Source organism: Rhipicephalus microplus, chromosome 8 (assembly GCF_043290135.1).
Source record: "Rhipicephalus microplus isolate Deutch F79 chromosome 8, USDA_Rmic, whole genome shotgun sequence".
NCBI classification, from domain to species: domain Eukaryota; kingdom Metazoa; phylum Arthropoda; class Arachnida; order Ixodida; family Ixodidae; genus Rhipicephalus; species Rhipicephalus microplus.
Genome location: NC_134707.1, coordinates 72,314,125 through 72,330,362, shown reverse-complemented (window position 1 = coordinate 72,330,362; position 16,238 = coordinate 72,314,125).

The window sequence follows — 16,238 nt, the reverse complement described above, 5'->3', positions numbered from 1 at the left end:
TTCTGAATAAACGTGCGAGTGGACATTTCTCAACTCTTTGTTCTATATTAGTGATTCAGGCGTCAAATGGTAGAGAGGAGTTTCTCACACTAAAAAGATTTACTTGGGCTTGAAGTGTTTAAAAGTATTTGTACAGGCTGCAGTTTGCAACAAAGTCAGAGCGTTTACAATATTTCTAAATGATCCTATTAGCTGAAGGTTAGTGTTGCTGCTGAAATTAGAGCGCGTGTTTAAATCTTTAATTCACCCATCGCAATATAACAGTTGTTGGTAATGTTTTGAATGTAACAACCGCTTTTTTCTTCAAATATAATGTCAAGGAAATCAAGCTGTATTTATTATAATTGCTGGTTACCAACCTCAGCGCCATGAGACTCCTTGCGACGAGATCAACAGACTTGGATGTTTGGCTCTATCAGCCCCACCTTAAAGCATTATTGATTTACATAGCTGCAACTGACCTCTATCTGTATGCATATTTCTGTATGCCGTTTGGCAAAATTTCGAATTAAAAATGCATTTTAAGGCTATGGCTTGCTGAATAGGAAATCAAACATCTACTAAAGCTACACTTTGCCGGTACTGTTCTGTCAAATTGGAAAATAGTGTCCAGCCACATGCACACTTTCAATGCTACACACTGAACAATTGAGCACATTGACGGGCATGGAGTAAGGAATATATAGATGAACTAGAGGATGTGCTAAGTTTTGCTCGTGTGTGTTTGGCAGATTTGAGTTTCTACTTATTCATTATCAAGCTTAGCGCATACTGATCTTTCGAAAGTGGCAGAGTGTTGTGGATTTTGATTCGAATCCAAGTAACACGCCGTAAACACGTCGTCAGTTATCTTCATACCTCTTTACTTGTCGGACAAAAGACTGCGCAAGTATCAGCCTTCAGGTGAGTGGTGAAAAACTGCGTTGCATTTCCTACTTCGTTTATAGATCTTACAGTGAAAGTAATTACAGTCAAGAATCGCGTGGGGCATTTTCAACTCTCACGTTTGTGCTTATTCACTGCATGTGAAAAAAGGTGTGTTCTGGAACAGTGGGTAAATGTTTTTTCTCGAAAGACATTCTTGAATGCTATTGCGCTAACAGAAGAAAAAGTATCTGTTCTTGCTCATTGACTGTTGCGATTGCTAGTTGTATCGAAATAACTTACCCCATTGTTAACACCTGAATTTCCTTTTGTTGCCTCCTTCTGCACTGTAGTACCAGTGTAAATTTTGTTGCTGTTAAACGGTCCTTTTCACAATACCTATTTAGTGGAAACTGCCTTGGTACTGGTACTTGTCTCTCATTGGCTTTACGTAACGTTAACGGCAGGGTGTTGAGGGCTGCGGCGGTATTTTTTACAGCGGTAATTGTAGATCAGTAAGTCACCAAATAATTTGTGCATCACTTAAGTGGCAAAGCGAGGTGGTAGCACACATGGCTCGTGCTTTCCTTCCCCCTCCCTACGGTTCACCATTTTTTTTTGCGACGATAGTCTTTGTTGTGGTATTTCGACGCAAAAGTTTTGGTTTGTGTGTGTGTGTACAGTTGTCTTTTGTTCGCCGTAACGATATCCCAAACGACACCACAAGATATCGCAAACGGCCAACCCCAACCGCAGCGCCCACCAATATTGCTCCAGTTTCAGCGTTGATACATATGCATGGTCAATCGAAAACAATTGTCACGCATATATGATGCACCATAATAACACGTCAATATTTTGTATGCGTGTCTCTATACAAGAGATAGCATACATAAATAATTCTAAGGACCATAGCGTTTATCACGCTGCGCTGACAATGCGACACGATGTTCAAAAAGGCAAGCGTTTCCAACCGTTTGCTACTTGATACGGTGGTGGCACCTGCCCGTTGCTTTGCGTTCTACACAATAACGCTTCCAAGACGGGGGCGCACGCCTGCCTTCATTTTCGAAGATAACTGCCAGATAGCGGTCGTGTCTCACGTGCCTCGATGCACTCGTTCGTCTTCGCTGCGTGGATAGACACTCTCTAACGCAGTGCCTCCAGAAAACGTCTGCGATTTTCTCGTGCAGAACATCAAATAAACGTCTTATACACTCTCTCTAGACGCAAGTCTATCGTTTTTCGACGACATTTGCAGTAAAACATACTGATACAGCGCATTTTTAGACCAGGCATGGAGAGCCCAATATGGCAGTTGACCGCATATGACTACCCGGCCTCCAGTTCAAATGAGCACCCCCCGCCCCCCCACACAAGCACATCTCCCCAGACGCACGTATTATTTATGAAGAGCCTCAGCAAATGAGGACGTCGTATTTGGACAGAAAATTGTCAAGAAAAATGATCAAAATATCTCCCAATACTCTAGTGATAAAAAACCTTCACAAAATTTATTATTGTGAGAGACATTCATGAATAATATTGGTTCATGCTAGTGCAGTCGTTAATAATCCTCTTCAGGAAATCTTTATGTACTGTGAAACTTTGGCTAGCTGTTTACGTCACATCTGGACGTCATTACCTATCGTCAAAAAAAATCTTTTTTAGCAATCCCAATAACACTGTTTGACAATTACCACAAGCACCTACTTATGTTAATTCGCATGAGGCTGTTTTTCCAGACTTGACTGTTACCAGATAAAACAATAATTTATGAATGTCCTTTATTATTCTTTCACGTACGTGATACATTAAACCACAGATAATGATGCAATCAGCGGTACTAAATAACACAAAGTAAGTGAATTTTGGTAAGTGCAGACTTTTTCTACGTGTTACGTATACAGAAGTATCACTTTTTGGGGGTCTGACCGTGCTAGCGTGTGCCAGGGAAGAATGTACCATGCCGCATGGTTACGCTGGCTGCCAGTGTGACATGACAAGGCTGAACCATATGAGTGCTTACACTGCTATGGCTGAGAAAATTATCTGTTTTCAAAGCAGGGGTGGCTGCTTAGGGAAAAGGCTACTTCCAAGCTTTGTTTAAATTGGTGCTACTAAGAGTAGATTTTCCTTATATATACGAGTTTTGGCTAGCACAAAGTAGAATACTTAGGCTTAGTTTTATAAACCTGTACATGCGCAGGCTTTCGTAAGCATTTCATCACACGTCTTTACCCTGTTTCCTGAACATGTTTCGAGGGACAAGTCCCACTGCATGGTAATTGTCCCACGTTGACAAACTCTGGGTTAAAGGTTTTTAAAATTGTGCCCATCTGTTTTGTGCACCTCCTTGCTGTTCAAAGATCTCGAGGTTTTATGCCGGTATAAAGACGGCAGTGTTTTGGTGGTATCGGGGTTTCAGTTTCGGTTCGGGGACCTGTTTTTTGACCCGCTAGAGGACGTTGTACATATGTATACATATGTGCTCATATGTAATCGGGGTAGTTCTCTACTGTTTGAGGCGAGGACGGGAGTATCGCTAACCAAGACATATCGGACCAAATACGAAGGGGTAGACACGGTATGCAGTGCGTGTGGAGAGTGAAAGGAAACTTCCGACCACTCGATAATGTTCTGTAAAGGGCGCACCCTATTGTTCAAGATGATGGTGCAGAGTTTTTCAACGCACTTTGGTTTAGGGACAGGGAGGGCAAAGTAGCCTTTAAGCGGGTAGAATTACTTAAAGGAGGTTACCTGATTGGTGGCTGAAATCAAGGCCCGAGTGAACATTAAACCCTTCACTGCAAAGTACCAGTCCTCAATCACATTATTTAAAAGACAAAAATAAATAAATCTATTTCTGGTACACTAAGTATTACGGCTTGGTGGCGTTAGCCACTCCCCGATCTAAAGAGAACAGCAATATCAATCCATCCATCAATCGATCCATACGTAAACCTCGTGATAATTGAAGGTGGTTTAAGCAATGTCTTAAATGAAGGTACGGCGGGACTAGCGACCACACTGGCGAAAGGGGTCGATGACGTGCGCGCCATTTCTTTTAGGGTACAGGTAATGATATGCACGATACCGGAGGTACCGGTGCCCGCCAGCAACCTGCAATTGCAAGAGCGGTTGTCAACGCAAACTAACAAATATGGCGGATGAGTTTAGAGAAAGGCTTTGATGTAGTGGAAATAAACACAGAGGTGCATAGGGGGGCGGTTTTCAACGAGCCAGAATTCGCTTCGATAGGAGGCTAATTCATGCGGTGGGTTGGTGACTTGCAGGACGCGCCGTAGCTTCTATCAGGGGGCCCGCGGACCCTTCGGGGTCCAGGCTAGCTAGTAACGAGGAGAACAAGCAGATGGACTATTTGACAGATGGCATAGGCAGACACGATTGCAAATTGGCACCAATATCTAAGACACGTAGAGTCCGGGGCAGAAATCGACGTAGCCACAGGGGCCGAGCCACTTCAGACGTAGAGTATAATAACATGCAGGGTGGCAGGAATAGGCTGAAGTGGGAAGAGATAGAAACACAGCTAGGAGAGGCCGATGGTATATGGTTTTGTAGAAACACATCTTAGGGACATGGAACAACCACCCAACAATCCTGACTACGCTTGGGAATATTGTAATAGAACAGAAGGCAGCTGAAAGGGGGGCGGTATCAGGGCAGTTATTAATCAAAATACAGACTGACAAGACTGCTGGGTCAAGCAGGAGTGCAAGAAACATTTATGGCTTAAAGGGAAAGTGGAAGGGCAAATGACGCTCCCAGATTTTGTATACTTGTGGACAGGGGTAAAAGCAAGAGAGGAAAACCAACAAATGATGCAGTGCATAAAAAATCACATTGACGAACTAGAAGAGTTCGAAGTAATTATATTAGGAGATATGAATGCGCACATAGAAGATATGGATTAATATACTGAACCAACACGCAGAATGCTAACGAATATGTGTATATGGCATGGTTTAACCATTTGCTACAGCACCGAGAAATGCGAAGGGTAGATAGCATGGGAGGTGGGAAGGCTGCAGTCGACAATAGATTACGCAATAATGTCACATAGGCTGTATGATCGGCTAAGTATGAGGAACATAGATAATTATGGGTCCAGAAGCTTCGGTAGTGATCACAAACGTATCAAGCTGAGTTTTGGAAGAGAAATGAAGATGGAAAGATGCCATTACGAGCAACCACGTGGTAATATTTAGTCAGAAAGGCAAATAGAAATAGCAACTAAAGAGATTAAGAAAATAATCACCGAGTATATTAAAACAGAGTGGGCGTACAGAAATCTAACTCAAATTCATGAGTTAGAGCTTGCTAAGGTACAATTCTACACGACTGTGTGTGGACCTCTGGCAGCCGAACAAGGCCGTAATAGTTGACGGGTTTCTTCTACCCCACATTGAGGAGCTCCAGCATCAAATATGAGGTGCCCAAGTTTTTTTGCAAACTTGATCTTGCATTGGCATATAATCAGGAGGAGTTAGCGGAAGGGCGTCGTGATGTTACGACATTAATAATGCATCAAGGATTTCACCGTTTTCGTCGAGTATGCTTTCGCTTGGCATATGCGGCAGCTGTTTTTCAAAATATGATGTGTATTGTACCTAAGAGATGTCCAGGTTCCCTTTGCTATCTAGATGAAATCCTCGTTTGGGAACGTAACCGCAAAGAGCATGAAGTACATTTGCAAAATATTTTGTCCAAGATAGATGCATCCGGCATGAAGCTAATTAGCAAATGTGTGTTTGCCGCCACAGAAATGGCATTCTTGAAGGACAGCATAAGTGCTCGTTGTTTATAACCAATTGAGTCTAATCTGAATGCTATTCTAAAAGCTCCTATTCCAACTGACCTTAAGTCTATGCAACGTTTCCTCGGTTTAGTAGGCTACTATGCTAAGTTTGTACCTCGATATGCTAATGATGTTGAACCATTGCGCCGCATGCTCCGACAAGGTCACAAGTTCGAATGGTCAGCGGAGGCCAATGCCAGTTTCACCCAAGTTAAGGAATTACTTTCTGACCATCCAGTAATCAACATTTTTTATAGTAACCTTCGTGTTGTTATTACCACCGATGCTTGAAATTCCAGAATTGGTGCAGTGCGTCAACAAGTGAAGGGAGACCAGCTCCTCACAGTTGATTTTGCTTCGGGAACGTTGCCTCTGGCGGAAAGCCTTTACTCAGTTGGTGATCGTAAGGTGTTAACTTGTCTGTGTGCAGTTAAAAATTGGCATGTGTACTTGAGGGGTCGGACTTTTACTTTGCAGACCGACCACCAGCTTCTGACTACTTTGCTCTCTGCTGGTGCAGCAGGGCGACGTCCCTTGCGGATTTCTCATTGGTGTGCTCGACTGTTGTATTAAAAACGTGGAAACTGCGGTCCGAAACTGTTACACCTGTCAGGATGCTGACAAGTCAACGAAACCTGCTTTTGCACCGCTACAGCCAATAAGTCTTCCAGAGAAATCATGGGAGAAATTAGGAATGAACATTATTGACCCTCTCTCCAACGTTTCACCTGACTGTCACTTCGCAATCACAGTAGTCGACCATTACTCCAAACGCTCAGAGATTGCTTTCTCTCAGGATGTTACATGAGACGCAGTTATGACCTCCATAACTGCTATTTTCTGTGAGGAAAGTTTCTGACATATTTAGCAACAGACAATGGTCCACATTTGAACTCATCGCAGTTTCAAATGTTTTTTGGCAAACGAAGCATTCAACACCTCTGTTCTTCCAATTATTATCCCCAAGCCAATGTGCAAGTTGAGTCATTCAACAGGGTTCTAAAAGCGTGCACTCAATAGGCTCAACTGGAACGTCATCCTATTAAGAAGGCGAATTGCTGAGTACTTGGGCACTTACCGCTTTTTAGCTGAGGCGACCACTGGGTTGTCGCACGCTATGCTGCTCCATCAGCGTCAACCTCGTACAGTGATTGACATCATTGACCTGCCGTTTCCTTCCAATTTTCAGTCATTTTTCGACAATACTGTAAGGACGCGTGCCTTTATTAGGCAGAGTTATATGAAGAATTATGTCGGCGAGAAATGAGATGCAAAACTTCCAGCTATTGAGGTTGGCTATAGAGTGAAGTTTCATGTTTCGGGAAAGAAGCAAAAGTACAGAGGTACGTTTACTGTTATGTCTTCGGTGGGTTTCCATGTATTTAAGCTCAGTGATGAGTCAGTTTGGAATGCCTCTAAATTCGTCGTGGCTCATTGATAGCGAGAAACACCTACCCTTAGACCCACTTTAACACTGTTGCAGTCTCATTCGTAGCACTCTGCCTCGGTTCCACGCTTGGTTGCTATCCCTATCCCTGCAGCATCACCATCATTCCCTGAGGGAGATGCTATTCAGGCACAGGTTCAATGCCCGGCTGTGGTGCCCAGCCCCAATGACTCTCTTTCATCTGGAGTACTATTACCTGAGCCTTAGGGCTCCGCAAAGACCCCTGATTCATGTCCGGCTGTGGTTCCCAGCCCCCATACTGCAACTGAGCATGTAGTCGAACCTTCAGGTTCTCATGCTTCGCGTCCGCTTGCCCCTTCCCCAGTTACGACTGAGGAACGCTTATGTGGGTCAAAATAATCAAGCTATTTCTCGACGCTCTACGCTGGGCCTGGGAAGCACGTAAGCAAGCCGGTAGGCTCATCTTCGCAAGAACTCGCTGCTCCGCAAGGGAGTACTTCCGAGTGCAATCAACTTCGGCGCTCTGAACGCGCACGAGAAAAACCGTCGAGATTTGAGGACACCCATCTTTTTTTAAACTCTTAGACTCTTCTTTTTTATTACTCACAGTCGGAGTCAAGGTACCATACTGCATAGTAAATTTGTATGTGTTGCGCATTGCATTGTTGTATAACGTTTAAGTTTTACACAATGCTACACTGATATGTTATCAATCGTTTATTGTCTTTTGCTTATATAAATCCCTACAGCTAGGAGCACTGTTTTCACAGCTATGTTTTGTTTCATTCTGGTTTTCTGTACTTTGATTGGTTACGACAAAATTAGGGGGGGGAGAATGTTAAAGATGTGTTGATGTGGCAATTCAAGTCTGCACACTATCTGTATTTGTTATACTGCTGTTTCTCTAAAAATTGCATAAGGTGGCACACTTTACTATAAACAATTGGCGTCTTACAACGATATTTGTATAAGCATGTCTGAGCCCCCACATGTTCACTTTATTCTAGGGGGGGGGGTGCTATCGTGGTTTCGGTTCCGGTTTGGGAACCTGTTGTTTGGCCCGCTAGCGAGCGGTGTAGAAATGTATATATAGCGATGCTTCTGTCAAAGAGTTTCCGCCCGGGTCTCGGCTGTGCCACTTCTTCCTCTTTCCCGGCCCGCGCTCTGGGCCTCGTGTTCCCCATGCGTCGTGTCTGACGCGCGATACAACATTTTTAATGTTTGTATTTTTATTGCGTCGACCAGAGATGCGATGTGGGCTTGAATGGTAGAACGTCTTCAGCGAATTTGTTCGTAGTGCAGGTAGAAAGCAGTGCAAACACTATAGGCACACATGGGCACAGCGGGATGGCTTCCAATATTGTTTTATTTTTCCGGAAACCACGAAGAAATTACTCGTGTTTGTCCGAGAGAGCAGTAATCAGTTCAGCTGTGAACCAACAAGACCTTGAACTAATGAAAGCTGGACAGATTGTTGCGCTCGAAGATTTGTGTATCCGAAAGCAATCTCTGACACTGTCGGACAAAGAATCAGTATATATGCGCATGCCTTAAGATATATTTCTTTGTTCACATATCTCGTCCCTCTTATTCTTGAACCGAGTGCTTAGGTACACCCTAATTTCTATAACACTTTGTCTGAAGGTAGCACTGCCTGCCTTTTTATCTGTCTATGGTAATGTCCAGCTACAGGTATCGCACATTTATGACTCATCAGCGTATGATTGCGCAGTATAATCGAGAGTAACTACATGCGCGAGCTAAATATCTGCATAAACATCAGCAGATAGTACGTGTTATTCGTCACACGCATGATCTCGCTTAAAACGTCCATTAGTAAATAGGCTCATAAAAATGTCGTTCAGCTCTTTATGGAAAAGTAGTGAAGTTAACCGAAGAATAGCTTCAACAGCCAAAAATAAAACGCGTACTTGAGATGACGCGGACTTTCTACCACAATCTCGCCTCTTTGGGAAGATTTGGGATGCAATATTGAAGCAAAGTCATGTAAAGAGCATCCACCACATGTGCATTGATACGGCATGCGAAGTAACGTTTCACCGCACCCCCCATTTTCTTTCACATTTCATTTCATATTAGACTTCCTAGAATATAAACGCTGCTGTGGGGTGTGTAATTGATTGCTTTCTATTGAGTCTGTGATGTGAAAGGTCATACTTATATTTCTTCTTGCAGCAATGAGAAGCTTGGCGTATGCTTGCGGTGACATTCCAATGCGCTAGCTCAATGGAAACATCTGTCCTGCCAAAAGCGAGTCTTTCACAATTGGAGAAGACGTTCTTTCTTCCATGGTGACATAGACTGCCCTTTCCTGGTAATTCGACATTGTTTTTCCACGGAAGACGCAGAAAACCTTCAATGTATTATGCCGCTCGCTTAGTGCCGGCTGTGGTGTGGTGAAGTATACTGCAACGTGTGCGTACATGTCGTGTCAAAAAACAGGAAAAATAATAAAATATTTCGTTTTCTTCCGCTCTCCACTCGTCGTGTTACGAGCACCCAAGCAGCGCTCTTCAAAAGGGCTATCATCATGTTCATGTGTTAAGCATCTGACATGCACAGTCAAGATAAATATTCATTCTCACAAGGAGTAACTGGAAGCATGGGCAGTTGGTCTTCAGATAGTTACTGCGAACGCGCGGGAGTAACGGTCAAGAAATTGGTGGGAGTAAGGGCTTCTTCGCAGGAAGTAACTGGAGGGAGTAACTCTTCATTTCCCGACAGAGGAACTGAAACAAGAGTAACAGTGTGTCCCTCAGCAGTTCATCCTTTCCTAGGAGCAATGGGAGTGACAATATCATTTCTTCCTCAAAGGAAGAACACCTATATCATCGTTACTCTCTTTGGCTAGGAGTGTGTGACAGCACAGCGCAAGTCTCGACCAGTTGTCTCGGGGGAACTATCTTGTAAATCATTTAGCATTGGTACTGTCTGAGGATACACCATGTCCACCATTCTTCATGACAGGCCTGCAGCTGGGAATTGATGATGTTCCACGCTGCTCAAGACACCACTTCAGAAAACTAAATTCTATTGAAACGGGCGTGGGAGCGAGCAACCAAGCGTTTCCTATCTTATCGCAGATGAGAATAGAAGAAGATAAAAAAGCACATACACCAGAATGTCCTCGTCGCCATAGATTGCATTAGGAAATGAGGTTTCAGTGCCCTCGCAGCTACAGCCTATGCCTTACCACACTTCAAAAATCTGCTACCTATTAGGTAGAGCACTCCACTACGGCGTCTCTCATAATCCTATGGTGGTTTAGGAACGTTAAACTCCACATATATCAATCAAGTAGAACACCAACATGTACTGGTGCTGGGCCGTCAATGCCGGCAGCAAGTCGATAACTGTTTGGTCCTGGCTAAGCAAGCAGAAACTTCATGCCTACTACCCATAGGTAACATAAACATTATAGTGGTCACTGTATCCATAAACGGCTGCGCTACACAGCTTCACGCCGGCCATAAGATTGCGACACATAGCTCACTGCTTCAAGGTAACACGCATACTATCGTTATCTACTAAAGTACTTTTTTCTAGTGCATTATACGCCTACGTGTCTTCGCGACTCCGATTGTGGTTTTCTTATGTGTATTTGTCGCCTTGCGTGCGCATTCTCGGACACAATCAGGCATGAATTGGATGCGAGAGACGTGAACATGGCGTTGACGCGATGGCAACGCTGTCAAGCTCTGTGTTCATGAGTGTTTAAGGTAATGAAGAAGTAGGAAAGGCGCATGGAGAGGTGATAAATAATGTGCGATAACGTGCCCGACGTGCGTCGTTGTCTTCGCTTGTTTCGTCTGCCTCTCCGCTTGGCTACTGCTAAATATGAACTCGATCATTACTTTTAAAGTGCGTATTGCATTCATCATTGAAGCCTTAATATAACAATTCTCGTATTCAGTGATACATTTTTGTAGTCTTAATTTTGCGTATTATTTTCGTCCATTGCTTCACACACAAAAAAAGAACTGTTTGTAATGATGCGCAGCACAAAAAGGAATAATCATTCTTTTTTTGATAAAAAGTGAGTCACCGCTCACGTTGTTAGATCTTCTTTGCACTGGTAACTGCATTCGAATTCAGCTCATGTGTGACATAGGATAAAATGTGCAGTTACACTTAGTATCGTTATCTGCAGTATTCGCATATTGCTTAAAGCTTCCGCGAGCGTCATAACAGAGAAGTGATTCTTGAAAAAATGTGAGAAGTGATTCTTGAAAAAAGCCAGGGCATAATCCTTGAGTTAACAGTCCTGTCTCGTTTACAGCTTGCATGGTACATAATATTGTTTTGTTTTCGCTGTGGCAACTGCTTGCGATTGTTTTTTGCGTATGAAAGACCTGAACAGCCAAGGAGAAAGTTTGTTTTAAGGAGGCAAAAAAAACGTGTCGATGTTTTTTTTTTCTTTTATTCTTTCGGTCTGTGCCGACGTTAAGAGCGGCGGCAACTACTGCCATGTTTCGTTATGCACTGTTAGTGCACTTTTGTGCTTTTATTGCGGGTACTCTTTTAATGTTGCCTCTGTGGTTATTTATTGTGTGCAATTAATACTGATGATACGGTAGCTGTAGTTCCGCATCTACTTACTAAAAATATCACTTGTATATAAATTTTTCGCTCCCCTAATGATTTTCACGCTTTATTTAAAATGTGTGCACAGACACAAAATGGCATTGTGTGCTTGCTGCCCAGGCGGTGTAACAATGTTGTCTTGGCCATATAACTTTCCTAATCGCGAAAAAATAGCCTTTGAGGCATCCTTTTCAGCGGTGTCTCATCTCTGAGGTTGTGAAGGTTCCCAACGGCCAATTGGAGCGCTGCTAACCCAAATGAGCCACCGGCACCTATAGGAGTGACCTCTCTTAACAATACATATTACTCTATGTAGAAGCTGAGCCACAGTTTTGCTGCTTTTTTTTTCAGATTTCACATGCGTCAATTATGTTTGACTGTTTCATGTCTTGTGTAGACCTTTTCAATTGTTAGTACAAATAACGTTTAATAGTCATTGATGCCTGATTTTTCTTACATTTATTAGCACAGCCTAATAAACTCTTGGTTCGCGTCAGATAACTCGGAGGCATCGAGGAAGCTCATGCCCAGGAATTTTTTTTATATGTCCAGAAACTTTGTCCTTTGCATAAAGTTACTGCTCCTTAGAATGAATTCTCAATTGCCAGTTTTAGGAGCAGTTTTGTAGCGTCTAGTACGCTGTAGCGCATTAATCCAACACCACAAAAAGTATAATTTCTATTCTTGTCTGCCTTGCTAATATGGTAAGTACCAGTTGTCAGTATGCGTACGTACAGCATAGTGTATGAGTCATAAATCTCTATCAGCCTGTCGGACTTCATATAATGAATGCAGCAATGACACTGCTGCATGCATAAAACAATTTAGTCACCAGAAAAAATCACCTCGTGCATACTGACATCACAATTAGATAGTAGAATTCCTTCACTTGCATTGAAAGTTGTAAAAGAAAGAAGTGTGAATTGAGGGGCTTTTTTTCTTTGTTAACATTGTTAGTGTTTCTTTAGTATTTCCTAATAATGAAGTTTAGAAGAGCGATATAAGTGTCTATGTTATGAAAAATGTCACGTTATTATTACATTTATTTCCAGTTCTCCATTATTCTGATACGAGTACCCTGCCCAAGAAATCACCTATATATTGCTGCTTGGTTTACAACAATGAAGTGTCTCACAATAGGAGGCGCCTGTTTAGCGCCGCTACTGATTGCAGAGTTTTCTAGACTGCCACCTGCGGTTAAAAGAGCAGCAAGACAGAGTAAGTGTATGTCAAGTGGCCAGAACTAATAATCCTATTTTTATATATAATATTGTTTTGAACAGCCTTCAAATACAAATTAGTGGCTTGCGTTTTAGAGCTTTCATAACAGCCAACTCACGAGGTTTCCCCATGCAATTAGGAGAGGTGATCTAGGTGAAGATGTTCTAAGTAGTCTTCACGTATGCAAAAAATGGCTTTGAATATTGCAAGCATTTTGGGCTGAATTTGTAGCACTCTTTAGATGCACAATATATCAGTAGCTAGAATGCGTAAAGTTGTATTAATATAAAAAACAGTACTCTGGTAATTGAGATCATCAATCTTGAAGTAAAGCTGGTACTCTAGGGTTGTTTTTGCAATTTTGCGAAGAAAACTTACAGCCAGCTTTGACCAGGGTGCTCCTCCACTTTACACTGTGACTTGAGTACGTGTTTTACGCAGGAAAAGAGTTTTGACGCGGCATTTGTGGACTGTATAAAATGACTTGCTACCCGCACAGTCAATACGTTGAGGCAAGTGCCGCATGGCTAAAGTTTCCTCCGTGAAGTGAAGCTCACCTAGGAATTCCAAAGGCGATTACGGCGGGGTTCGATGACGTAATCACGTTCTCCTCTTGTATAGATGAATTTTGAGAGTCCACCAAATTTTACATAAGCAATACGTGATTTCATTTGTGCTGGCTGATCACCTGCACTTTTGGGCTCTTAGTTACCAGTCCGACAACTTCAGTCTATGTATTTTTTCATGAACCGTGCTTTTGGTGTTGCGTGAAACGACTTTTGACAGCTTCAGTGGCTGTGTTGGCAAGTCGAAATAAAGACACTATCAAATGTGAAAATTGGCTACGTCCTGTCCCAGCGAAGCACCATGTTTGGATGTATTAGTTATTCTCTATATCGTTTAGAGCAAGTTCACGAAGGCGGTGGGCGTCGAATGAAAGAGGAATATGAGTGAAAAGACGTGCGACGATTTGAATGAACTTCACGCTAGTGGGCTTGATAGAATGCGATACTGATTCCCTGAGCACCAGAGCGCTACTTTCAAGTTGTGAGTTTGAAACAATTACACTGCAATCAAATGGCCATGCCAATAAAGGGCTGCATTCCGCTATGCTAAGGGCTGACGCCACTGACGTCATGAGCGTCGAGAAAGAAAGAAATGGCACCGCAAGCAGCTGATAAATCCAGTGGGTGTGACAGGAATGGTGAAACGAACCATGCGCACATCTTTCCTCAAATAGCAACTCTGTCGTGATGGTCTAGTGACTGAGATACTCGGTTGCTGACCCTCAGGTGGCAGGATCGAATCTCGGCTGCAGCGGCTGCATTTTAGAGGGAGGCAAAAATGCTGAAGGCTTATGTACTCAGATATTAGGTGCAAGTTGAAAAAACGCAGGTGGTTGATATTTCTGGAGCCCTCCACTACGGAGTCTCTCATAATTATATGGTGGTTTTCGGACGTAAAGCCCACATATGAATGAATGTCTGAACTAGAAGGCCCGAACATTCTTCTTCAGGTCATCAACAGACTCGCATAGATATTTCTGTTGACTGAAGGGGCCTGACTTCAGATTTTCAATTCATCAACGAGTATATTAGCAAGCAGTGTACGCACTCGGACACTTGTTAAGTCTTGAGGTTGAAGCACTTAGCGTCCGAGCGCTGCGTAGTGTTAGGGCACGGTGTTTCATTTACAATTGATTGCTTGTGCGCAATGCTTTTCAGTGGGATTCTACAGGTTCAATTGAAAAATCTGTATTGATAACAGGCGTACAGTGACGTGGCGTAACCATTACGCCTAGCCTTGTATGGCCTTAGAGGACATACAAGACTAGGCGTTATGGTTACGCCATTGTCTCTCCCACAACAGATGTAAGAACAGCTGTATCTGAATAAACAACAATGTTTTAAGCTTCGAATATTTCTCCGAGTATCTTTTTTGTCATTGTGCAGATAAAAAGCAAAAACCTCAGACCAGTGGAACAAAATTAGACTTTCAAAAAAGAGGCTTTATGCATGCATCTGTTGGTTCGGGAGAAATCGTTCCATTTATTCTACTTATGCGAAATCTCATACGCACATCGGCTTTTCCCCAACGTTGCATTGCGAGGCCGAATAAAGACCCCATTTTTGGGGTGGCAGAAGGAATTCCACCAGTTTTCAGGTCAATACCTCTACTCATGGCAGTTGGAAGACAAAAGACAGCTCATTTCCGAGTCTAACCATGAGGTACGGAGAAGGTTCATGAACAAAAGAGAAGTTTAATGTCTTCATAGAGACTATATCAATTAGGGCTACCAATATGCGTGTCACACTTCGGCAAGATAATGTCAATTTGGTAAAAGCCTATATCAGCTGTAGGAAGTCCCTCATCTGCAAGCCTCAGTTCCTCTTGGCAGTTACAGTGCTCATGCAGTTGATTTCTTTTCATTAGTAGCGTAGTCAGTAGCGTTGTCAGTGCGGCTTCGTTTTCCTGGCATTGCGGTTGCGTTTTCCGGGTCAGTGTGGTTGCATTTTCCTCCACTATGGCTTCCTTCATCATCATATGGTAGTTTCAGCACGTTGAACCCTCCCAATTGTTACCCCTTTCTTGAAAGTCTTAACGTGTCAATTTTCTCACATGCGCATCGGTAACTACGTGCTTCTTGGGGTTGACCTTGTCGGCCGCCACATGAATAACTTCCTGTTTTGTCTCACTGCTGCTGCTTCATGAGCACGCCAAGTGCGCCAAGAGCTCTCCACCGAGCAGTGTCCTGTGGAGAGCTCGAATAGCCATCTTATAATGGTGTCACGAGTGGAAGTTTCAATGCTTCTTCCGCGAAATTTTTCAATAGCTTTTTAAGGAAGAGTACTTAATTGGTTTATCTGCAGCATATGTCTTGGAGTTACGTCGAGTGATAATACGTTGTTTTTGAGCCCTACAAAGCAATTTAAAATTCTGAACAAATGAATAATCATGTTTTTTAATAAGTAGTCAGAGGAAAGAAGTCTAAACGTAACCTACGAAGGTGTAATTGGAGTTTGAAGTTTATGGTCGCATGACATATGTCATCCAGATAGGTTACAGCTTGTTATTTATTACGTATTCCTATGGTGACTTGTTTTACAGGTAAACAATCAGGATGAAGATTTTCGATCAATGCATCGTACTGACGCTGTCCTTGTTATTCCTCATTTTCACGTTGACACCTACTTGTGTGCATGCTCAAATGGGTAAGCAGTTTCTCCATTCCTCTCCACAGCATAACCCTAATATTAGCCTGATAAGTGCAGCGAGTTGGACGGGTTGGTAAAGATGCATAACTTCGAAATATTAGTG